We start from the raw sequence: 24,940 nt of genomic DNA on the forward strand, positions 1-24,940 counted from the left end.
GAAACGACTATACCCATTCGCGCCATAAATCGTTCCCGTCAAGACTATCCCTATCTTCGCTCATCCAGTGGATGATTAATTTCTTCGTAGCCGGCTACGGACAACCCAACAGTTCTTCCTCGTCGTCGGTTTTCTTCGATGCTCGCCTGGCGGGCTAATTACGTTATTACCAGGCGTTCAGAATCGATGGGCTCCCATTCGTATCTCTTCGACGATCGTTTCTTCGTCGCGCGATGCATCGCGCTAATAACGGCCGCAACGCGGACGATGAATCGAACGGGAGCACGAAACGGCGGGTAATTTGCATAGAGAAGAACATTAGTTAATTACCAGAGACATAACCAATGATTGGTGATCGAGCGCGAGCCACAACTCACGCCACGGTTAAGCCCGAAGTTATTGCCAGGATCATCGTTAAAACTCGAAATGTATCAGTCAGGAACAGTCGCGCGCGCCTGCGCCGATCCGTAAACGCGATTTTAATCCCCTAACACGCGTCCTGGCTCCCGTGTTATGACCTTTCATCCCCGCGTGTCCGTTCACGTTGAATTCTGACGAGAGCTATTTTGAAAAATTCGAATTGAAACGATGGCAAATTGCGCTGGTGGGAGAAAAGTAGAAAGTGGGTGCTTATGTGTATTAAGAGGTTATGCTAGAAAGATTATAGTTGGGAACATACACAGGAGGTGATCTTGAAGAAATCTGGCTATAGCAGGTCCATACAGAATCATATTGAAAAGACGGCAAAAGTCTGTTGCATTTAGACTCTTAACAGAAGTTAGCAGCTATTATTTCTCTAATTATTTACGCGTATTCAACTTGATAAAATATTTTCTCAGCTAGTATAGAATCATGAGAAGCTCTATTGGTGTTGAAACTAGCTGCTTAAGGCTTTCAAGCAAGTATAATCAGTTCATGACTTACCCCTCTGGGAAGCAAGACCTTGGAAGTTATGCAGGACGAGACACTAGCGCCGCCCTCTGCAAACAGATGAACCATTCGTCTCGTAGACTCGTAACTACCCCATCCTCGTTTCTCTCTCCGCCAGTGTTCTACCTGTAACAAATACCAAGAGTCAGTATTTGCTCTCGATATCAAACATTTCGATAAAATTGAAATGTAGATTCGTTTAAAAAGTAGCTCTCCCAAAAGGAGACGATTTTTAAGCGATTAAAGTATCGAGAACGTCGCCATCGACGCGCAGATTGAAAACCTAATCACCGAGGTACTCGAGGGCCTCGGCGTTGCCTCGCGAAGAAGAACTTTCCTTCGAATACGTAATCGGTCCTTAGGCAATCACAGAGGGGGTTCGTTAGTAGCAGGGGACGAAGTTTCCTTTTCGTCGGGGCGGAAACGGTCGCGCGGGGGCTATCGATGCGGTCGCTAATTATCCAGGACGGCGGATTAAGAGCGACGGCATGAAAATGAAAAAGCTGCTATATATACGATGCAGTAAATCCTTCTCCAGTTCTCGGCGTATAACGAGTTCCGCCTTTAGTCCGCGCCGCGAAGGACCAGGAGCATCAGGACTCGATGAAACGACGACCAACACACACAACCACTTGACGAGACGCTACCCCCTGCGTCCAGTGTATCTTGCGACTTTTCGAGTTATCAACGGGGGTTTTATTAATGACAGCTAGACGGGGGCCAACCGGGTTTATGGACGGACATAAACTCTAAACTGATTAACAGTAGCCGGTAGCCAGGCTGGGGTATGCAATATATATGCAATCGCGGACGGACCGGCAGCGCAGGGAAACCAAACTACCCCGTGCTGCGTCTCGTTAGCAATACACCCACGGTTTATAGTCCATCGTCGGCGGAGCTAACATTGGCCAATTAAATTGATGGATGTCTCCGGCGGCATTAACCGCCGCGATACCTAAGTAAAATCGCGCGTAAATCTCCAACGGAAGCGCTTCTTTTCGATCGTTCCGCAAATTTTAATTAAACCACCTCTACGCTCTAGTCTACAGTCGAAAGTATTGGAATAATTGAGACTTCGATAACTTACCATCCGAATATTTGATCGACATGATTCGAAACTGTTCTAATATCACTATTCAAATATTGTTATCTTCTTAACCGTAGAATGATTTTTACAACCGTATTATTTTATTCCATTCGAATATTCCTATCTGGAGAGTACTACTCGAATGATACTGCACTTGTTCATACTTTCATTGTGATCTCATAAAACGCATAGAATTTCCACACTTTCAAAAATGTAAATATTCATACATTTTATAAATTGAACCCCTCGGTGAATACTATCATTCGATAATACAACATCTCATTCGATGCAATGATGCAAGTGCGATATCAAGTTGAACTTGTTTCTTAAATAAAACTACCCCTTTGTTCTTTCACATAAATCGATTCCTTGTGCCATTTTGAATGCGAATAATACAAACCAAGGAATATACGACGAATATATAAGTACAACAATTTCGCACTTTACCGAAAAGAACATCGAGCCTCCGCCACTCTCGTTACCGGCACAGCGAACCGATAGAAGCGCCAGGCTTGATATTCAAACAGTTACGGGCGACAGTAAACCAAGAGAACCCTAATGAACTACCACACGGTCACGTCTCGGCTCCCGTTAACAACTCCCTTCCTGGTCTCAAACTTTCCTAGAAAACATCCTCGACGATCATATTCGTCGAATCGACTCGAGATAATTCCCAGCGTCGTCTACGCGTTTCGAATTCAAATGAAAGCCCGAGGTCGCAGTGCGTGGGTTAGGTCCAGCTCCGCGGCGTATCGAAGGGTCGACGTATACAGCCACGCAAGGAGATAGAGGTGGAACGGTCGGTGGGGTGCACGGAGTAACGCGATCCACCCTTGCATTCGTCCATCGCGTCCGTACTAATCTGTGGTCCAGTCGTAAACCGTTTAATTCCGTTTCGTGATAAACCGCGCCCGCCGTTTATTGCTCGACCACCACCCCCCACCCCCCACCCCCCTCCGAACCCCCTTCAACCCCGTCGGTCGCGGCGGAACTGCATCGATGCGTGACGATTCCGTTCGAGCGAACATAATTAATAGATATTATTTATTCGCGCGGCGTTTGACGTCGCCCAGCGAGTGGACATCCCCGCCGGTTGGATGGTCGCGTCACAAAAGAGCGTCGTGCGCGATGGAACACGAAAGGTCGCGGCCCTTAATCCGCTTTGCGCTTCGCGACGAGTGAAAGAGGTTTTACCCTTTTCTACGTGAAACGGCAACAACCGAGGGACGCTGGCGCAGGAACAGGGGGCGGTTGGACATCGAAAGACGAGGGTCGATCAACGCGCGAGATGTATTTAATTGCGCTTTATCGAGGCTCCTGACCGCGGCGCTTTTATCGCGATCGAGGCCCGCGTTTCAAAGGGTTCCGCCTGGAACGGGTTCATCCCTTTCCCAGAGGCTGGGTTTAAGCTTGCCGTTTAGGTATGTTTAATACCATTTTTGCGACGAGAATTGATCCGTGCTCGATTCAGGGTTAATTAGATGTTAAGATCGGATTAAAATTTGCAGAGCTTAGTTATTGTTAATATAAACTTCAAAAAGGGAGCGTTTTATTATTGTCGACACCTGTGTTAGCGATTACTGTATTATTAGGAGAATCAAATTTTTACACATAATTTTTGTTATCCACTCTTTCTTGTTACTCTACCATAGATAAACTTTTCAAAATAGAATTTCTACAAAGAATTTTAATACGAATAGACAGAGGCAGAGAAATATTTTTAAAACTTAAAAAGAACTATATAATTCTGATTTAAGCTCTTTCTGACAGAGGCCAAAAAATAAATACCACAACGCATCCTAATCTTGTTTTGGAATCACCCGCGACGATTTCCTGCTAGTTAAACAGAAACCACAATTTTCAGACTAACCATTACGAGGATCCCGTTCGACGCGCAATCAAGCAGCCGAGCGAGTTGCATTAGCGGGAATCTGAAGTAGAACTGTTCCGAAGAATCTCATTGAATATTCCAAGTACCCACCAAAAACGTCGACTCGCGACAAATCTTCCAGGAAGCTCTGGTAACGAGTTCCGTGACGCGATGGGCGGACGGAGGGACGCGGGGAACGACGGGGAACCATCGAGAATTACGGCAGTAAAACTAGATACGCATTACATTCCCATAAAGTCGCCCCGACGAGTTCGTCACAGACAATCAGAGCGAAGTTTATGCCAATTCGCCGCCATCCCCCGCGTCCCACGGAAGCGTCGACTCTACACGCGATCACGAAGTCGGATCGAGAACTTCGGGGTCTGATTTATTCAAAGACCATTTTCCGAGTTTCTCGGTTCGCGAAGAGCCGCGGGAACGGAGGACGGAGGGGGTGGGGTGGTGGAGGAGGGGGTCGATAAGAGAATTACGGTAATTGGACGTGGCACTCCAGCGATCGATCTAACGAGATTCTCAACGCCTCCTCCTTGTCTCTCGTACTCGACGTCTCGGACAAGACAGTCCCGACACCTCCGACGGATTTGACGCTTCGAGATATCGAGACCCACTTTAAAATCGAGTTACCAATTCCTTTTGACTCCTCCGCGGCTAACTCGATTTCTTCCCGATGTCTGAACCGATCCCATATGCTCGCCGGGAAATCCCTGGCGTGAATCGCAACCAGAGAATATTTGACGTCGATACGAGCGAGATCGACGAGGAGTTTGGCGAGGAGATTGGGGAAATGAGGGATTAAACATTAGAAAGTAAAGAAATTGAATTATTCGATACCGGGGTTTTTTTTTTGGAATTAACACTAAAGTTACCAAATTTGGTCTTTCCACTCGATTATTGTTATTAATGCTTCCACGTCAATTTTTTGAGGATTTTAAATACGAAGATATGGATGCACTTATTGCTTACATTCACTGCCAACTACGAGAAAGGAAATTTTTATATCTTCATTTTTAAACCTCTCGACGTCATAAAACCAACTAGACTTCTCAAGAAATGGCTCCTTAACAAATTTCGCACAGACCATTTTTAATCAATGTACGTGTTCGAATAAATAAAAATTTTCTTACTCTTTAAGATACATATAAACATTGTGCAAAAGGAAAAGTCAGGCCTTGCACTAATTTTCCTAGAGTAAATTCCCAAAGAGGACCATCCCAGAACAACTCAACTCCCCAGTTCCATTAAAATTGTGGTAAAATACACCCATACGTAAGCTACTTCCACTTCAATTCAAATTCAATTCGATTCAAACCCCTCACAATGCTCACCAAATTATTTCCACATTTAACAGATTGTTGACCGGCCACGAGTACACTCGTGTTTGCACCTGCGTTAACTATATAAATATATGAAACCCACGGCGATATAGAATATCGCAAAAGGTTTGCTAATCGTGTTTAGGCCCTGTAAAATATTTCATTTAAATTCATTACGTTGGTAAAATATAAATAAAGTTTAGTTTACTTAGATTGTTTTAAGTTCACATTTAATTACGAAATAATAGCCAGTGACGCGAAGTCGTTTGTAAGTAAAATAGCCGATCAACAACGTGTCAACAACCCACACCCTCGACTACCTGAAGAACAAAAATGAACCTAGAGGAAATAGTGTCCTCTCCAAGCCACTGGAAGACATCAACCCTCCTGGCTGCTCCACTATCATAACGCAAAAGGAAGACACCCCCTAACCTCGACACGCGGAAGCGTCGTGCACGCCGGCTAAGATGTATCCCGCTTAAACGTGACGTATTATTTCAACGGTCCTCGTGCTTCCATTACCACGGGAGTGAGCACCGTCGGCGGATCGCGGTGTATAACTCTTTCCACCCCCGCGCGCGGCCAACAGCGCGGAGAAAGCTGTGGGGTGGTATATCGCGCACAGTTGCGAAGGGACGAGGCGAGGACGGGGGTGACACGGCCGTGCAAGGGTGGAGAAGCAGAAAGTTAGGGTGGATACCTGCGGGCAATCTACCTGTATTAAATTAACCACCGCGAGGCGCACAGGCTCTGCCCGTGCTCGCGTGTCCGGGAATGCTCGAAAGCGAGGCACGGACACTAAGAATTCATTAGTACGGCCACCCTCGCCTGCTAACCCGATGGCTCCGCGCCGTGCGTCGCCCCCTTGGAAGATCGATGAATCTTCCGAGGGGTGAACCCTCCTGTTATTGTAATTATCAAGACGTAAATGAAATTTACCACTTCACCTTTTTATCAGCGATTTTTCACTGTTGTTGGATACTCGAAATATGAACATCCGAGGCGTCGGGTATTTCATGGGTGGGTAGAATTAGCTCGAAATGGATAACGTGATTTCTCCAAAATAGGTTAATTTTTTAGAACGATAGAGATCTTTGAATACATAAATGTGTAAACTTAGATGTACAGTCTTTGTATCCCACTGTATTGAACTGTACGCTACTCTATTTTCATATATTACATTTTTATCTTTTATTACTAAAGAAATTATTACTTCAAGAAATCCCGTTTTTTCATACAAGAGATACACGTGCCGAACCATCGAACGAGAATGATCAAAGAGTCGAAACTCTTCATTTCTCGTAAATAATTTGCCCGGCATAATCGACGCCACTTTTCGTTCGAATGCGGCATTGAAATTCGCGAAGGAGCGAGGACTTTTGAAACGCGCCAGCAGCGGCGAAATATCGGTATGCGATGGGAGTAAATACCGTTGAAATTAAACGACTTCGACGAGGCCCATTCCCGTTTCATTTGCTAAAACAAATCGTACGCCGATTATCCGAGAGACTGCGATGAAAGTGCACTTAGCTGATGAGAGGCTACGCGGAACGTGCACGCGATACTCGCATGCCTCGCGTATAATGTATAAGCCTCTTTTACGCGTGCCAAATCGAATTTGAATAAACACACGTTCGCCGCTATTTTTACCCATGGTACGCTCGACGATTGACAATTCCGCGAGCAACTTTAACATCCTCGCGCTCTCGCATTAACTCTTGTAGAGCCTGCAATCTGATTGCGAGGATGTAGACTAATTTATTTGCCAACGAATAAAGAAGTGATGATGCAGTTCTGTACAATAATACAAAGTTTCAGTATGTAGCTATTGTTACAGGAACGTTTTTGTTGCAACAGAACTGTACTTTGAGTTATCTACTTATTAACTACAGTGTAGCTGTGTGTGTATATATAATTCTATATATATATATAATACTTGTGATAGCAGAATTGCATTATGCATTAGTTCATACAGAATGCAACACACAAAACTCTAACTTTGTACTGATTAACTTTAGCAACAAAAATAGTACAGTGTGACCACCAGTGTAAATGACTTGAAATTTAAATTCATTGATCCTGGGGAATAATCTAAGTGGTGCCTATTGTCTACTGAGACCTTTCATCCTCTCTAGAAACCAAAGAAGAAAGAGTGCAATTTGGATCTTTGGATCTATTGCAGTCTATTATTATTAAAATACTCAGACAGCTCTTCAGAATCACCAAATTACAATCAGTTACAACTCCCCAGCCATATCAACTGATCCTCGAAAAAAAAAAACAGTCTCTCCCCGTGTCCATAATAAATAAAAAAAGAAAACAACAAGGGTTGACACGAGTGGACCATGTGTATGTGTATTCACACTCGTGAAACGCATCACGAAATATTGACTCTACTGAAAAAACAGTTAATATTGAATAAAAGAAAAAATAATCCCGTTACCCAAAACATTTCTAGGCCATTCGAGCGTTTAATTCGAAGTCCAATTGTTGACCATATTGGCTGAAACAATTCCGTTTATTAATACAATTGCCGCGTTCGTGTGGGGGAATCGTATAAAATTTTAATCACCGCGAAAATTTCGACGTCGGCTCGACGTTATAGAAATATCCCCGATACCCCGAGAAATATTCCCCCTAGTTTTGATATTCGATTTTTGTTCGAACACCTTCGTCGAAACAATTCTCTCTGCCATTATCACGCTGCGAACCACTGAATTTAACAACGATTTTCCATTGGTTGAGGGTGAGTTCGGGTTATTTTTATTTACACTGCACGGAAAAATGAATGGAAAATGGCCACCGATGAAATTGTCGCGCACGCATTTCCGGGGCGTATTCGCGTAATAGACGCGAGGACACCGAGGGGGGTTGAAAATTGCGCGCGGGGGTTCAAACCTATCGTTAACTTTTGTTAGGTCACGTGCCTCGCGGAGTTAACCCACCTATTACCTTCGTACGCGCTTTGAAAATGGAATATAATAGGAAGTGCGTGATCGTAATTTACTTTTTCGCGAGCAATGAGCCGAAGTATAGTGTCCCACGGTAAAAAATGACGCGACCCTGAAATAAATCGTAAGGAATCAATTTGCTTGATGCGTCGATATTTCGTTGTGGAAAGGAGTGGAACACGTTAAAAATGAATTCAGGAAAATGTGATGAACGTTCATAAAAATAATGAGTGTAGATCTTGAGGAAGAAGTATTTATTATTAGATTCTGGTAGGTTGTGGCATACTCTATCAAAATCTAGGATTTTGTTAGTGTTGTACCGATTCATCAGTAAAGAACACAATAAAATTGTCGGAATAATATTTTAGAAAATATGAATGGAAATACCACCCGAGAACATCAATGAGGGATTCCCCGGAAATGAAATATCATTTATTGATATTCCGAGTGGTCACAATAAAATACATTTATAAATATTTATACAAAGAATATTGATTGGAAGGAAAAATCAACTCACCACTAAATCTCTTTACAATATAAATCGAGTAACGCTGATCTCGACTTTGTGCGTTCTTCGAATCGCCCTGTTGTTGAAGGAAAACGCACACACGTGAAAGAATTAATATTTACGTAATCAAAAGCGAAATTACTATTTACGAAAAGGGAAAAAGAAAATCTAAATCTAAAATACTTTAAATAAATTAAAATAAAATTATTTTGTCGAGGAATAAGAGTCCTTGCCTATCACTCACTTTTCACAAAATGAATTTAATACTGCAACTCTGCTCTGAATTATTCGCCCGGACTAATATCACGCTTTCGCGACTGTACGATGAGAAGTGAAAATTAAATAAATGAATGAAGTATAAAACTGTTTAACGAACGACCCGAGTTTTGCCTACCGCTTACTTCGTATTAAAATACTACCGGGTAACGCACTCTAACTCTTAAATGGTTCGCTCGGACTACTCTCGCGCTCACCGCGACTGTACGAGAAGAAGTGAGAAGGCTCGTGCCTTGCTCGACCACGTAAACACGATGGAACGTTCTAGAAGCTTTGGAGACAAAGGATCTTAGAACCACGTGATCGTCGCCAGTTTATAGAAAAAATCTTCCAGATTTCGCGACTCGGTACACGCAAGAATTTGGTGTTTACGAGTTGTACCGCGTCTCGCTCCTCGCGCCCGCCAAACCGCTCGATTCGTCCTAGCGACAACGTGCGCGCGGACGAATCGCGCTGCTATTCGAGTTACGGCTTCGGTATTCGGAGCGTACGTGAAGAAGAAATAGCAAAACAAAGGTTTAACCTAAATGCGCGATATTTACATGTCCTTCTTCCAATGATATTTGTAACCGTGATATTTGAACGCGATGGTAATATTCGGTGTGCTTATCTTTCCAACAATTATACATGTATACGCCACTGTTACATTTCCTGATTTAACGCCTTTCATTCGTAACAAGCAACGCATTTAACATATTTACAATACTAAACCTATTGAAATATTAACAATTGAACATATTTACAAACTTTATACAGGGTGCGGCACTGCCAGCAGGGTGAAAATGGCGTGACGACGTTGATTTCAAGGAAGGAATGTGTAACTTTATTCAAAAATGAATTTAATGAACTACCGTCAAAGGCTAGGTTTGTGTTCGATTAGAACGAATTCGGGATGGTGAACCATCTCGAACACATTCCTGCCGACGAAATCAAGAAAAATAAAAATGAAAATATCGGCACGTAACAAAAGTAAAAATATGTAAAGTATCAACAATAACATACATTCAGTCCTATAAGTCTTCGTACCCTCTGCGTATATCTAGCAAAGAAATTTGTCTAATTTAAATGATAGGCTTCATGAATAAACTTCACACATGTATGTATTTACACTCAAAAATTTATTTGGAAACATGAAGCATTCATTCAAATTAGACAAATTTCTTCGATAAATATAGAGGGCACGAATACTTACGGGACTGACTGTACATGTTACCCTGTTTAGAAGGTAAAACATACTTTCACTTAAATCTCAATCCTCCATCCTTAATCTATAAAGATAAGAATCTGAATAAACATCTGCAGTCTAAGCATCTTTAAATTGTCTGCATTTGAGAGTAGTTCCCAAAATTATTATTTGTAAGCCAATTACTCTAAGCGTTCATTCCCCCAAACGTCCTTCCACCATGGTGTCCATACCACTCAATTCAAAAAATTAGTCATCCTACCGAGCGAACCAATGCGCAACACTATCTGTTATCATACGCAATTCTTTCGCTGCGTCCAATTAAAATGATTCAGCGTTACCAAGTCGCGTATAAAGTTTCCATGCGATTATCAAAATAAATATATTAATGCAAGCGACTTCCGCGTTTGGGTGGGAATGACTAACCAATATCCAGATAATGCGACACGTTATGCGACTAATTATTTCCTCGATTACGAGCGGGACTCATCGGTCGTGGAACACGAGACGATCGCGTCGAAACGAACTAGCGCGTGATTAAACAGGCGGCGTTATCCGCGTGCAAACGTGTAAACGTCGCGGATGGGGGAGAACGGGGTTAGAAAAATCGCCGCTACGCCGTACAATGGTGCACTTTATCCGCGTAATTGACTCAATGACCATTTGCCCAACGTGGAAGTTCATCGTCGTTGTCCTCGTCGTCGTCGTCAACTGCGACAACGACAACGACGAGCCATCGAGGTTTCTTTATCCGGCTGACCCACTCAGATTGCTGCAGCGCAAAAGACGCGCCACGATGATACGAACTAGAAGACAGACGAGGACTAACTAATGAGAAGTCATCGTGGTAGAGAGAGAAAGACGAGTAAGAAGGGAAGCGGGGACGTACTCGAAGCTCCGTAGAGAAGAGCGTTATTATTGCTCGCCAAATGAGTCACCGTATCAGCCAATGGGAAGCGAGGAGACGTCGATTCGCTTTGCAAAAATTGCTGATAACCGTTATCTGTCGTTACGCGTGCTCCGAGCCGTTCCACGTTGCTCCCAACGAGATTTATACTCCCCGTGTTGACTAACGACCGACTAATGAAATTCGATGCTCCCGATTGATCGAATCGATCGTCCTGCTCGACGCGAGAGGGATCCCGCGAATTCCGTGAATGTCCGCGCACGATAATACCGAGATCATGTTTGGCGCTCGCACGATTACGCGCCGCGATGAATGGTGCGCGTCTTGCGAGAAGGGAAGAATCTGGAGCAACGGCGTGAGATTAGAGCTTGGATTTTTCGTTTCGTCGCGCTTAATGGCTGCTGCGATGCAGCTTTCAACGTGGAGGATCATGAAATTCTTTTTTTATTTTTTAAAATTTTACTGGAGGAGGTAGAATACAATGATAAATAGTAGTTCGAGTTTGTGTTAGAGAGTTAAATAACGATTGGTAGTTTCGTTTGGAAAGCAGGTTCTGAAGATCAGTGAACCAAGGAGTCGTAAAGTTTGCGGAATCGTGAAAATATATTACATTATGTCGTCCCACAAGTTCATACCGCTTATTCTTCTGCTACTCGAATCAATATGTAAAGCACACCCTTAAATGTTACAAAAAAAGGTTATCTCTTTCATTTTGCAATATTTTCCCACCTTTATGACATAGTCGTTACACAGTCACTATGAAATTTCTGTAGCTTTTTTATTAAATGTTAACACAGTCTGCAGCACGAACTTATGGGATAATATTTAATTGTAAATACACTTTTGTGTATTTGTACCAAGTGCAATAGCACACGCATGTAAACTAAACATTCAAAAAATAAATGAGCTAGAGCTACAATCAAGAAACAAGTGCACAAATAAAAAGAGACTCACATGGTTGGACTCACAATGGATAAACAAATGTTCGTCTATCATCAGCTACTCGAAATCTTTACTTAGACGAGAATTTCGTCCATTTTTGTGTCACAGAAAAGGAAGACGAGTCGCAGACGGCGAACCGTCGTTGTTTAGAAGTTCAGGAACTTTAAACCGGGGTTTATCGACTAATTTAGCCGAACCCAAGGACAGCCCGGGTCTCGGGAGAGACAGACTTTGCGCGATGCTCCTCCCTATTGGACGGTCGACTAGTTTCGAACTCGATAAACCGAGGCGAGAGAACCGGTGGCGAAGTTACGGATTCGAGAGAAGCCAGGCTCTGCGCGGCCGCTCGAGACGACGGAGATTTCGTTAAAATCAACACGGAACTCTACTCGAGTTTAATTCTATTAAAGTCGTCCACTTGACCATTATCGAGTATCGCGACAGTTAATATATTCGGTCGCTTCGACAGTGCTATCGCCTGACCGTCGATACAAATTTGATTCGAACTTTCCTCGATAGGAATTTCGCTGGACTGCTGGAAAGTGTTGGATCGCTCTTTACGTTGAATCCTTGGTTGAGAAGTCAACGAAAAATCGAGTAGAATGTATAATCGAGCGATTTTTAATTATTTGAGACGGATTAATTCAATGTAACGACTGAAACTCATGTTAGAGAGAAGATGGATGGAAGTATCGTGACTTTTTGTAAAATAGCTATATACTAATTTTGTAACTGGTGGGAGAATTGATAGCCACTTTGCGATATAAATATTCCCCGAGGCGCAAAAACCAAATCATAGAGCGTGTAATCATTCGCCACGATGAATACTCAAACGGCGAGCCTAATCGCGCTTCCCTATACTCCGACGAAAAATGCGTGGAGCACGATAAAGCTGGTCGCATTTCTTCCGCTGCGAGGACACGCTGAACGCGGCAAAATTATTCTGCCTGCGTTGCGATTATTTCCTTGACAAACAACCGATCGTTCCCAACCAAAAGTAACCCTCAAGGAAACACTTTCACAATGGAAATTAACTTATATTGCATAGAGACATCATAGAGAGGATATCTTTCTTCCTCTACGAATGCGCAAGGAATAGAAATTAATTAGTAATTAAAAATGAAATGTGAGAAGCTTGTTTCATAAGCTACGTCGCGCTATTCTATTCGACAAATATCAAAAATTCTGATCAGTGTATCTACAGAATACTCCAAAAGCATTTAAATACACGAATCACCGAAGTGTTCGAATACTTGAATGCAGAAGAAAATAACACAACTGCCTATTGAATAAGCCTCAAATAAAAATCAGAATTCCAATTCTACGATGAAGGAACAAAAATTACTTTAGCATGTCTATAACGTCTCTATAATTCTATCACTCCAATAAGAATTTGTTTATCACTGGCCCCAGCGCAAGAGACATAGATGCAACAGTTTCCAGAAACAAAACGAGGAAGACGGGCTCGGGGCATAACGAGCCAAAAACGCGATAATTGCGTCACGGGTGCAAGAAATCGCACATGGGCCGTTAACGACGAATCCACGTGTAAGCCATGCGTGCATACACGTGACGCCGTTAGTTTTCGTCAATCTTCGCTCGACAAAACAGCAACGCCACACTCGCGGTCGTATCCCCGGTTCTTACGCGGGCTCTATCTCAACGGTGCTGCTATTATTACTGCGATCACGATGTGCGTAATACTTATGCTCGCAGCGATGCTCTTCCGACACATAACAGGGACCTCCACATGCGCCTATCGAGCCTAACCACGATGGGAACAGCTAACCCTCTACAACCTAAACTAATTTTTAAATTTATTAAATATGTCTATTGGTACGGGGAAGCATTGATCGAGAGATTTCTCTTCAGGTTTCGATATTAACATACAAGTTTCCTAAAATCGTGTAAGTAGCTTTCGAACATGACTAAAACGAGGAATGTAAACGGAAACAAATGGAATAAACTTGATAGCATTATTAGTCTGTGGATTTTATGCATTTATGGTGTACGTGGATACGAAAAATAAACGATAGATGTAGATATACATACATAATGTATGTAGAATATATTCTATTAATTGATACAATAATATTAATATTTCGTCTTGCATAGGTGCAGATTTACCTTCTGGTTATGTTTAACATATACTTGTCATATTTGTTCGTATCATAAATGCAGAAAATCCACAGTTTAATCACTTTAATCTATTTAATTATACCTAAGTCATTCAATACTACAACATTACCACCCAGTGCTCGACTCACAGATAGGTTGCCTATCGCCTATTAAGGACAGAGACCCACAATGAAGTAATGAATCGATAAATAATTTGAAGATATCGAATCTTCCCCAGTTAATGTACCAATAGACAAGGAACTAGACTCGTTTCCAGGTCAAGCGTACGAATATCATGTCCTCTTCTCTCCTTAATAACCCTAAGACCGCGAATTAATCGTACCCGTCCTCGAGGAACGGTGTTACATCTTTTCGTCTAGAAACAAGAATTCGTGCAACGACGGTACGTTGAACCACTTTGAACTTGCGCGTCGTGGAACTCGAGTAACTGACAAGCACGCTTGAGGCCATTAGATCGTACGGTGCTCTTGAACGTGTTTGCTGAATATTTAGCCAGCGTGTTATGAGCAGCTTTCAAAATATACTTGGCGTAGCGATGATACGACGTTGTGTTTAAATGCATAGAAAGAACGGGTTCGAGTATTCCGCGCTCGAGAGGACGAACGAGACTCGGTGAAGCTGCGACAGCTCGTTTGTTATGCGTCATTCGACGTGATATAATTTGCCGAACATTACCAGATGTTATCGAGTATCGAAGCTGAATGTCCCATGCTTGCTACGTCGCGTTAGAGAGTTATGCAAAAAGCGATCAAACTTCTTATTTGATTCGTTTTCTGCGAACAACTTCGATACTTGTTTGCTTCTAATTTCCACGACAAGATAGACCACGTGTTGAGCTCAAACGTCATGAAAAAAAAAAAGAATACTGAATCGATACGTCTTTCAACCAATCAACGAAGAAGTAATGAATACATCTGTACCACGGAAGGTCAAGATTTTAATAGACGCGTGAGCAATCGTTTTCAGTGTCACGTGTTAGGGATATTGAATCTTGTTTTTAGAGGAAGCATCTATCTTCGATCGCGTTTTATTAATATTTACTCGTCGTACAGCGGCGATTAAATCGTGTTGTGCAAGAGGAAGCACACGCGGACTGGTATTTCTGCATTATTCCTGTCCCCTTCGCCGGCTTAATAGCGAACGATCCTTAATGACAGTTCGCCAAGCGAAGTTTCCTCGCACGAGCAAATGACTTTTCTCGTGAACGCAAAATGGTTTTACGCGAGACGAGCCGGTGCAGTGTAAACGAGTACGGCCGTAATTTATATCAACTACTTGCCCGCACGTGCTTCCAAGTATTTCTTGATGTGTTGAAAACGTGTAGCGCGTTATTATAGGATCGAATGACCGGGGTTCATTGAGACGAAAGATATTATTCTTAAGAACGAGTTCCGGATTGAAAGATTTTAATGATAAGACGGGTCCTGGGCTGAGTATTAAATATGGAAAAGCAATGTTTCTTTCGCTGGTCGATAGTGTTATATGCTACATAGTTTTCCATCTTTCGGTGCTGGTAGCAAACTCGATTTTTTATTACTGAATGTGTAATTGATTGTATGTGTAGTGAATGTAATGTTAGGTAGTGTATGTAGTAATGAATGTTGTATTTTGTAACATTGAATGTAGTTTTATGTAATATTGTATAAAGTATGAATATAATTTTATAAAACATTCATTAAATGACCGAACTTAAATTAGATACTCCTCAGGAATAACAAATTTCGCAATACAATGAACTGAAATTTCCCAAGTCCCATGTTTCAAAATCCTATATCTAATTCTCGACTTTCATTTCCTAATAAGTCTACTTCTCGATTCCTAAAGCTCGTCCCCAAAAAATAATCCTAAAAAATACTTTCTTCCCTAACTAATCCTTGAAATTTGAACCTCGACAATAGAGTTCCCGTACACTTAAATGCACCAGCTTAGCCACGATCAACGATCACCGACGACGAGCACCGATCACACGCACGGGTACGCAGCTACGACGTTAACAGCTCGCGTTGCAATAATTATGCATTTAATGTCGAGCATTGTCGAGAGAACAATTCATGCTCCCCCGAGTCCCTGCCATCGGTTTGTTTTGACGCTCGGTGACAATTCGAGACAAATCCATTAAACTATTGTCGGCTTTTGTGTTCCAGATAGGTCCCATTACATTATCAGTGTAAAGTAGAGGCGGCGGTCGCTTCGGAGCGTCGTAGAACAGCAACTAGCCGGCCCAGCTGTTCGCGTCCAATTAGCCTCGCTTGATAAGCTCAACAATACCGGCATTATTACAGAACAACCAAGCGTTTATACGTGCCTCGTAGCGCCGTTACATTTTGACGTTTCCATTAGAGGCCTTCCATCCTCCCCCTCGTCCCGCCATTTTTATTCACCCACATTGACTTCAACTTCACTGCGACCGATATACATATTTCAGCCTCGAGACATCGCGTGATCAATATACTTCGGGATGAATACGATCTTTATCGATAAAATAAACTTTTTCCAATATCTTTTCTTGCTATGTTGTGATTTAAGGTCACGTTGGATTATTTATTCAGTGGATTATTTCGAGTAACAAGTTTTCAGCTCCTAACTCCAATTTTTAAATCGCAACTTTCAATTCTCTGCTTTGGACACCTACATAACAAATTCTAATTTTCTAACGACGAACCTCAAGTTCCATAGTAGAAGCTCTAAGCTCTAAATCTTAAGCTCCAAATTCTAAGTTCTAGTTTGAAGTGATAAGTCTCTAACTTGAAACTTCAATTTTCATAACTTTCATTTCTTTGCTTCGAACACCATTATAACAAATTCTAATTTTCTAATGACAAATCTCTAGTTCCACCATCCCATCCTTAGCCTCCGAGTCTCGAACCTCGGATCCTAAGTTCCACAGTTCAAACTGATAATAATACTCAAGAATCGCAGCAGTGGCATGCTAAGCTATGAAAAGGAATTTATATCAAAAATTTAATTTAATTTAATTTCGATTCGCAGCTTTTATGCATCGATTGTCACGCACTATACACACATACGTGCAGTTTTCTTTCGACTTTCCTATCTGTATCGGTTGAATTTCTCCCGTCGAATCGCTTCAGAAAGACCGTTTGAAAAGACGACAATATCTTGTCAATGCAGACTATTCCGCGACGATCATATTGACGCGGGTGCATCTGAATTGCAGATGCGTATCGTAGAAACGGCACGAGTGAGACGCGAGACGTCGCATATCGAGGAATACATTATGTCGAATGTGCACAGCGAGGTTGCGTTATTACCCTTCAAATTCCGCTTCTAAAATACTCCCGCGAAATATTCATACGTCTTATCGCGGATTCCAGCCGGTAAAACGGAAGTCTCGAAATTCGCTGTTAAAACTTCCACTTGAATTTCCATCGAAATAGCTCGCGAATTGCTGTTGAGTCGTACCATAATTACCGCGACTGTTTGTCAGTTTACACACTGGGAACGTTCATTGCAAAGTTTAACGTTTGAATTAATTTTGAGTGTCATTTAAATGCACTCTTGCAATTAAAATTGAGACTTTTAATTAACTAGCGTGGTTGTATAAAAAGAATATAGTGGACATGTTTTTAAGGCAAGAATTTCTGTTTTAATTTTTACAGTTCCCAAAAGTACAAATCTACAAGAGTAGCTGAGCCTATAAGCTTTGTACTGGTAGACATAACAACAAGCACTTGAAAGTTCTTTCTGATTCGTTAAGAACAAAGCAGATAATTATGGTACAATTCAATTTATCTAGAGTGCAGTCGTAAGGAATTGTGCATTCTTAGATCGATCTAGTTCAACCGAGATTCTAAACGAGGGCGATAAGATAATAATCGGAGAATAGAGACAAGTTTAGATGTTTCGCGGGATGTTTTCTAGTTCACGTCCTCTAAATCCGCACCAACGACGATAAAGAAAACGCGTCCCTGGCCTCGTCTATGCGTCCACCCACGCGCACGCGACATCCTTTCTCGATACGGAAGCTACCACTCATCCTGCACAATTCCTTATCGTTATTCCGCGCGAATCTTCCTGCACTCCCGCCCTCTTCCTCCGCCCTTTTTTTCAGACTCACCCTTTAACTTCCCCGTGCTCTCCCTTTTCCTCCTGCGGTAATCACTGCGCAGATACAGCAGACTCGGACTGGAACTCGTACTCGGACTCAGACTCGTACTCGATGGGAATTCTGTACTCGTACTCTGAAGAACAGAAAATTGCGTCATATTACAATTTATTCGCGCGATGTTAAAACATACAATACCGAGGGTTAGGAGGAATAAATCTAGCAGAATTTCTTCGAGCAAAAATATTTCTTTAAATGAAAATAATTGGTGTTCTAAGTGGTCGACTAATGAAAATTCTCTGTAGATATCTCCATGATTGTGATCTATGGGGGTACTCCTTCGAATGTGGATTCAATGAGAGATACTAAATTTATTAATTCGTTTTTCGGGAGTTCGATGATGTAAAACATCTGGGTAATGTCAGCAGGTGATACAAAGTCGACTGACGTTGTAGTTAAGTATTTCACGGGGAATATCTTTCGCGCTCGGTGTACGCCGCGTTATTTATGCGAATAACGCGGTCGAATTACATGAAATAATATACCGTGTTTACGCAACGCGTGCACTCGACGCCGCAATTGCATATCGCCTGTGCACGGGCGAGAGTAAGTTATTGCACGCGTTAACGTCGGCCTGGAAATATTTTATGTCGGGCGAGTCACCCAATTTAGAAGTAACGGAGCTCGAGAACTTTTTCCATGGCTAATCGTTCCCGTGTTTCCGAGAATTGCACGTCAAGAACTAAGTGGTATCAAAATTGTATAAATTCTGATCAAATTTATACACTTTAAGCTTGTCTAATAGCTTTGATATTGTACGATGTAGGGTAATATCTGCTTCTGGATACTAATAAATTGAGAACGAAAACGATTCGAATTTCAAAATAAGATTACTTGAGAATAAAGACCTCGAATCTACCGAAACAGATATTCAAATTTTAATACCATAGGTTATACTCAATTTCGATAATTAATATTTATTAAATTAATAGTAGATATCGATTGTTGTTAAGCAAATCAACTCACCATTGCAGTAATTGAACAAGCACCGCACTCTTGGCTTCGATGCTGCTTCGATGCTGCTTCAATGCACGCGAAGAATTTTCTTTGTTTCCCGATTCGCGTGGAATAATTTCGGAGACACGGTGTATGTTACGCGGAGCTCCGTACAAAGAGGTCATGCTCAATTTGGTTTTTTCTATGTTTACGAGAGCGACCATCTGGAATAACCCGAGACTGTAACGGTTTCGTGCTGGTATAAACATCGTTTCAATGCGTAATATTTAAACGATTCATAAAGGAAACCGAAAACAATAGACGTTTGAATCGTTTCACACGTAGAGAAATATTCTTGAAAATTTCTGCTAGGATTAAATATTATTTACACTATTAGAGACTACATAATCAAACATCCGACGTGGTATTTATTTTTGTAACTTCATTAAAATACACGAATTTCATGTAAATTCATTTCCTTTGAAGCTCAACTTTCAGAATTAATTTTTTTAGTTCTTCAGTGAAAAGCACTGTCACCCACATATGGATGACGTGGCGATCAACGTGTTAAATAAAATTAATGTGAATTACTGGAAAAATAGGAAGGTATTCCTAGCAGGGGATTGTTTAACACTAAATCTAACATTTTATTTGTACTATTTATTTCTACCGTTATTGGTAAATCGCCTGGTTTGAAAGAAATTATTTTCGATCGAATGGAAAAATATTTCACGTGGAACTAAATTGAGTGATGCATGAAACAATAGTATATGATTGATGTGTTGTACACATGAGAATTGTACACAGAAGTTTGAAAACGATCATTTGATCGGGGAATGTTGGTTTTGTGTTAATACAGGAGGATATTAAAATATCATATTTATATTCTACACTGCAGAGAATGACTATCGGATCAATCATATTTTTAAATGATTCAGAAATATCTGTCTGTATGAATTAAAATCAATTGTACGATATAGAAAGCAACTGTAGATATATTAATATAAAATTCATTATTGGACCGCGGATTGCCTACAAAAATTGAACTTAAATAGGAATCTATTTTATTCTGCAAATATTATAACGTGAACTTTACTTTCAATCTTTTTGTATGTTCTTGCATATTGTTTGTCTTTTGTAGCTTCTTGCACATTCAAATTTCCTATGAATGCATAAATATCCGCAGTCTATTCATTATTAACTAGTATAATTGATCTTGTGACTAGTGAAAATGTGACTTTTGTGAAAATGTGACTAATGCTATAGTTATCCTGTACAGTGTATCTAAATCACCACTAAAATTCAGAAACAGTCAAACAGGAACCTACGTGTAATCTAACCCAAATCTGGAAATAATAAATTACAACACGTGTATTAAATTCGAAAACAATTAAATAGAAAGATACGCCGTCAAAGTGTCCACCCTGAAAGGGTTAAGACCCCACGAAACCCCCAAGAACCCTTCAAACATGTTCCCTAAGATCGTTCTCAAAGACATTGTACGGAGTAACGTGTTCCAAATGATAATTGACCGTGTAGAATCATGCGCCGGGGTAATCGTATGAGGGGCCTGCAGAAGCCCATCATCGCCTATGGGGCCCGGAGAGGTTAACAACCCCAGGCTACGTACGAAACATCGCGTCGAACATTCGAATCCACCGGCTCTAAACCGATCTCCAAACACACGAGGTCCGTAAGCCTGCCCTAATCGCGCTCTCTTATTGCGCTTCGTGGATCGCGAGGCTCCCCTCATGCCCCGTTCGTGTACGCACCGAGCTGCGTGTCCGCCGTGAGCGAATGCGTGTATCCTCGTTATCGTCTTACACACGCACGCACGTGTAGTACGAGGCGTAGTACTACGCTCGAGCCCCCCTTCGTCTCGCTCCGCCGCTCGATCCATCGTACCCCCTGATGGTTCGACCCCTCCTCCCTACCGCGCCCATCCCAACCCAGCGGCAGCGTGTTTTATCGCGGTCACGTGGTGCGGGTGTGACGTCACGCGGTCACTAACCATATTATGTCCACGGCACTGACCTTACCCCGCCGCTCGCTCCTCTCGAGCTTCCCCCTCTCAGCTCTCGCACTCGCCGTCATTATCCGCGAGCGGACCACGCGACTGCAACACGCTGGACTCGATTAGGAGTACTGGAGCATTAAACGCGAACGATTTTTGGGTATTTAAAGGAGTAGTCTATCGTAGCCGATGATTTACAGATGTCGAGGAGTGGAGAAATTAATAAATGGTCGGAAAAAGTTTTGGGGGTAGTTGAGATTTTTGTATGAGAAGTTTGAGAACCAAGCTAAAAAGATAATTTTGTAATCTCAAAGAAGCTGTTATTATTATACATATACAGAAGAATATCTCGAAAAGTTTATCCTGTATCCTCTATGTCTCGACTCTAAAATCTGGAGTCCTCCTCAGAGTGGAATCCACTAAAGTAATACACGATCCACTTCAATCAAAAATCTACAATTCAAGTCCAAAATATCTCAGTATCTAAGAATTGTACCTCACTGCTCTATTCTGAACTCCCCAAGCCTCCTCTCTTTGTCACCATTTCCATCATGTCCTCTCTGAAAATTTATAAATCTAGCAAACGGAGCTTGTTTTGGTTTTCCAAACGGTATACGCGGTAACCGTTACGCGGTACTAATTGGATAATAATTGCCGCGATGGCTGGTAATGGGGTAGCACGGTGGATAGCCGGGGAACGATTACGGAGCCCATGGTTGGCTGCGAGGTCCCCGTTCGAGAGATTCGAGGTTTTATTTCACGGCGCGATAATGACTCGGGGTCGCTCGATGCGACAGGACTCGCGATCCAACGGATCCCTGGCTACGTGGATCCGCGTTCTCAAGCGTGAAGCGACCAGGCAATTGAATGGCGAGGCCCGCGAAGAGAGTAATGCAGCTTGATGATTTTTCGTGCACAGTCACGCAATCTCTTCGGCGTCTAACGTATTAAGACACTTAGGAAATGAAATTATGTACACGGAAGTGGCCCGACCACTTACTCGATCATTAGCAGGCGATAAAGTTAATAGATTTCCGCGGAAAAGTGAGTGCTCCGAGGGATCGTAATTTGCAGCATAGACAATTATATGTAATAGTTATGATAAGTCTTTATTGCGCGCGAGGAGTACCGAAGAATGAAATGTCAGTGGAAGTGGAGATAAATATACAGTTACGGGGCAAAGGCTAATTAGAGCTGCATACTTTTTTAACCTAACCCGAGAAGGGGGGTGTATGTACTTCATAAATCGAGTCGTAGAGGTATAGTCGATTACACACTTTTAAGAGAAGTTTATCTGAATTTGTCTACGATCAAACTGCCTGTTACAAGGCAGTTATTATAAATGGGCTAAACTAAGAAAAATAGTTTTACTGCATGGCCACATAACTCTAACTAAAGCTACCTACCAAAGCCTCCTCTCTTCTATCACTTTTAAATATCTTAAAACGATATCCAACACTTTTACGTGAAGCATGTTCTCAAAGAGTATCCAATAAATGAACCTGCTCCCAAAATTAAAACCTATCACACTCTATACACCTCTAGGTACCCAAACCCTGAATGTCAACCGCCATTCGAAGTCGTCGAATTAACCACGAAACTTTGTTACAATTCGTCGCCGCAGCCAAACGCCTTTCCCCGTTTCTTTTTCTCGATCAATCTCAGCGAACTTCCCGCGGAAGCTGGCAATCACTTAAGTTATAATTGCTGGAAGAATGGGAGCATCGGGCATCGGAAAAGCAAAGTCTGATAAAAATTGCCGATCGCTGCGAGCAGTCGGAGATATTCTTACCGCCGCGTAATCCGATATGTCGAATTAAGTTGTCGCCGAAGCTCGGCTCGAAGTTTAACCGGCTACGGTGTAACTAGTAGACAGCCGTTGGTTAACCGCTGGTTATACGTTGGAAAACTTTCCGTGAAAGTTTCCGCGTCCTCCGTCGCTGCCTGCCGAGGACGGGAAAGGCACTGGTTTCCGCGACGAGCGGCTCAGGAGTTTTCTTCGACGCTCGCGAGCCGCACTTCAAAGGCGTGCTTACGAGGAAGGATTAAAGTGCCATTACGCTCATTAAACTGTGTTTAATGCCGTGGGGCGTCGCGGAGAAGGCAGCGTAATCCCAATTGAACCGACCACCGAGGGTAACGTTTATTCAATCGACTCGGACGAAAATAATTACAACGGAACCTTTAATCGTTCTTCTCCAGGGCCAGGAATTAATGGTGATCCTGGTGCACAGCTACGATTCTAATTAGGAGGACTATATGGCAGAAAAAAAAAAGAGAACGAAGTGGGATTTTATTGTACACCAGGTACCAAAGTTGGTGGATATTTTAAGGGGTGGTTGTACAGGCCAAGATAAGACGAAAGTTAAGAATTAGGAAGGAGTTCATTTGATCCCTAAGATTTCCTTTAAATTTTGTAGCTTTCTGGTACAAAACACTGTGCCAATAAATACAAAATGTAAAAAATGACTCCAACGATCCGGACCACAATTTTTATACACAAAAAAATTCATATAAGTTCATTGAATCGTCGAGGAAAAATAATTAAGGACGAGCCTTTAATCGTTTTTCTCGCCCCGCCAGGAATTATCGTCGATCCCGATACCACGCTAGGATGGAGGCTCGGGGGCCAGATAATAACACGCGAAGAAGAAAAGGGAGGAAAGCAAGAATTGCAGGGGGTTGGGGGTGTAACGGAATATATACGCGCGTATACGAAATCATCGAGGGAATGGCCAGGGACCCGAGGGTTTGGTCGCTATAAATCCTCCGATTGCCATCGACTGTTATCGATAACTTCTCGATAAATGAATTTATGCGGCTCGTGTGTTCGTAAATAGCGGCGGTCGAGCGTCTTATTGCGACGATCGGATGTCGTTCGTGTCCATTCGCTGGCGCATGGATCGATTGTCGAGATCGCGTGTCGATGCGTGTTCCGCGGTGTGGATAACTTGTTAAACGCGATTTCACACTGGGAGTGTATGTACCTTTCGAAAGAACGTGGAATGATTATCTTAAACAAGGGGAATTATGTAGAGAAGATCGAAATGCTTTGTAAACACTTCCACTGCTTGCTCTCACGTCGACAAAGTTTCCTCTACTTTTCAATCATTTTTAAATCACGTTTAATTGACCAGGATGGCGGTGTACAATTTTATACATTGAAGAATACCTACACTAAAGGTCGAACTCTATATGGTTCTAAATAATAAATCTCTCCTAGTTTCACCTACTAGTAACACCTTTTAAAATTTCTCAAAAAAAAGTTGTTAAAAAAGTGATTCGAAGGAAATAGTTATACGTCCAAAGGTGAGACTCAACGTGTGACTGGCAGTCAGTGGAATCATTTTTATTTAAATAAGGAACCCATAAAGAAGTTGACCTAACGACGTCCCAATCCTCTAATCAGTCTAATCGGTCCCGAAGAGTTTAACGTCGTTTAACGAAATCTGCTCGTATTTCACCGACGAGTCAGTGCACGCGCGCGCCAGGATTAAATTCGTTGGATTTATCGCGCAAAAAATATCGAATTCATGTTTTCAGTCTTATTGAAGCACTCGAACGGTGCCAGGTATTATGTGGCAATAACTTTGCACGTGTGAATCAGGGGGCCTGTTTTATACGGGCGTATAAAGCGCACACGTTGTTTCCTGCATTTCAATTCAGGTGACCGAGGAGTTATCTGTTTTAAATCTTTTTCGGACAAATATGACCTGTCCATTTGCTGTGCATTCTTTCCA

At 42.1% G+C, this 24,940-nt stretch overlaps 1 long non-coding RNA gene across 4 annotated transcripts in view; it reads right to left on the reverse strand.

Moving 5' to 3' along the window:
* The window catches only part of LOC128874262 (uncharacterized), a 69,073-nt gene extending 47,962 nt beyond the window's left edge, over window positions 1-21,111 (reverse strand). The window contains exons 1-3 of one of the 4 annotated variants that reach the window (XR_008456613.1): window positions 19,217-21,111; window positions 18,203-18,326; window positions 925-1,056 (exon numbers count right to left, since the gene is read on the reverse strand). This is a non-coding gene — a long non-coding RNA (uncharacterized LOC128874262). Of the gene's footprint in view, window positions 1-924; window positions 1,057-8,689; window positions 8,757-8,924; window positions 9,166-18,202; window positions 18,728-19,216 lie in introns of those variants that run through there. The other 3 variants (XR_008456614.1, XR_008456611.1, XR_008456612.1) reach the window with 3 other exon arrangements.
* Between the last annotated feature and the right edge of the window lie 3,829 nt (window positions 21,112-24,940).

This window comes from Hylaeus volcanicus, chromosome 3 (assembly GCF_026283585.1).
Source record: "Hylaeus volcanicus isolate JK05 chromosome 3, UHH_iyHylVolc1.0_haploid, whole genome shotgun sequence".
NCBI classification, from domain to species: domain Eukaryota; kingdom Metazoa; phylum Arthropoda; class Insecta; order Hymenoptera; family Colletidae; genus Hylaeus; species Hylaeus volcanicus.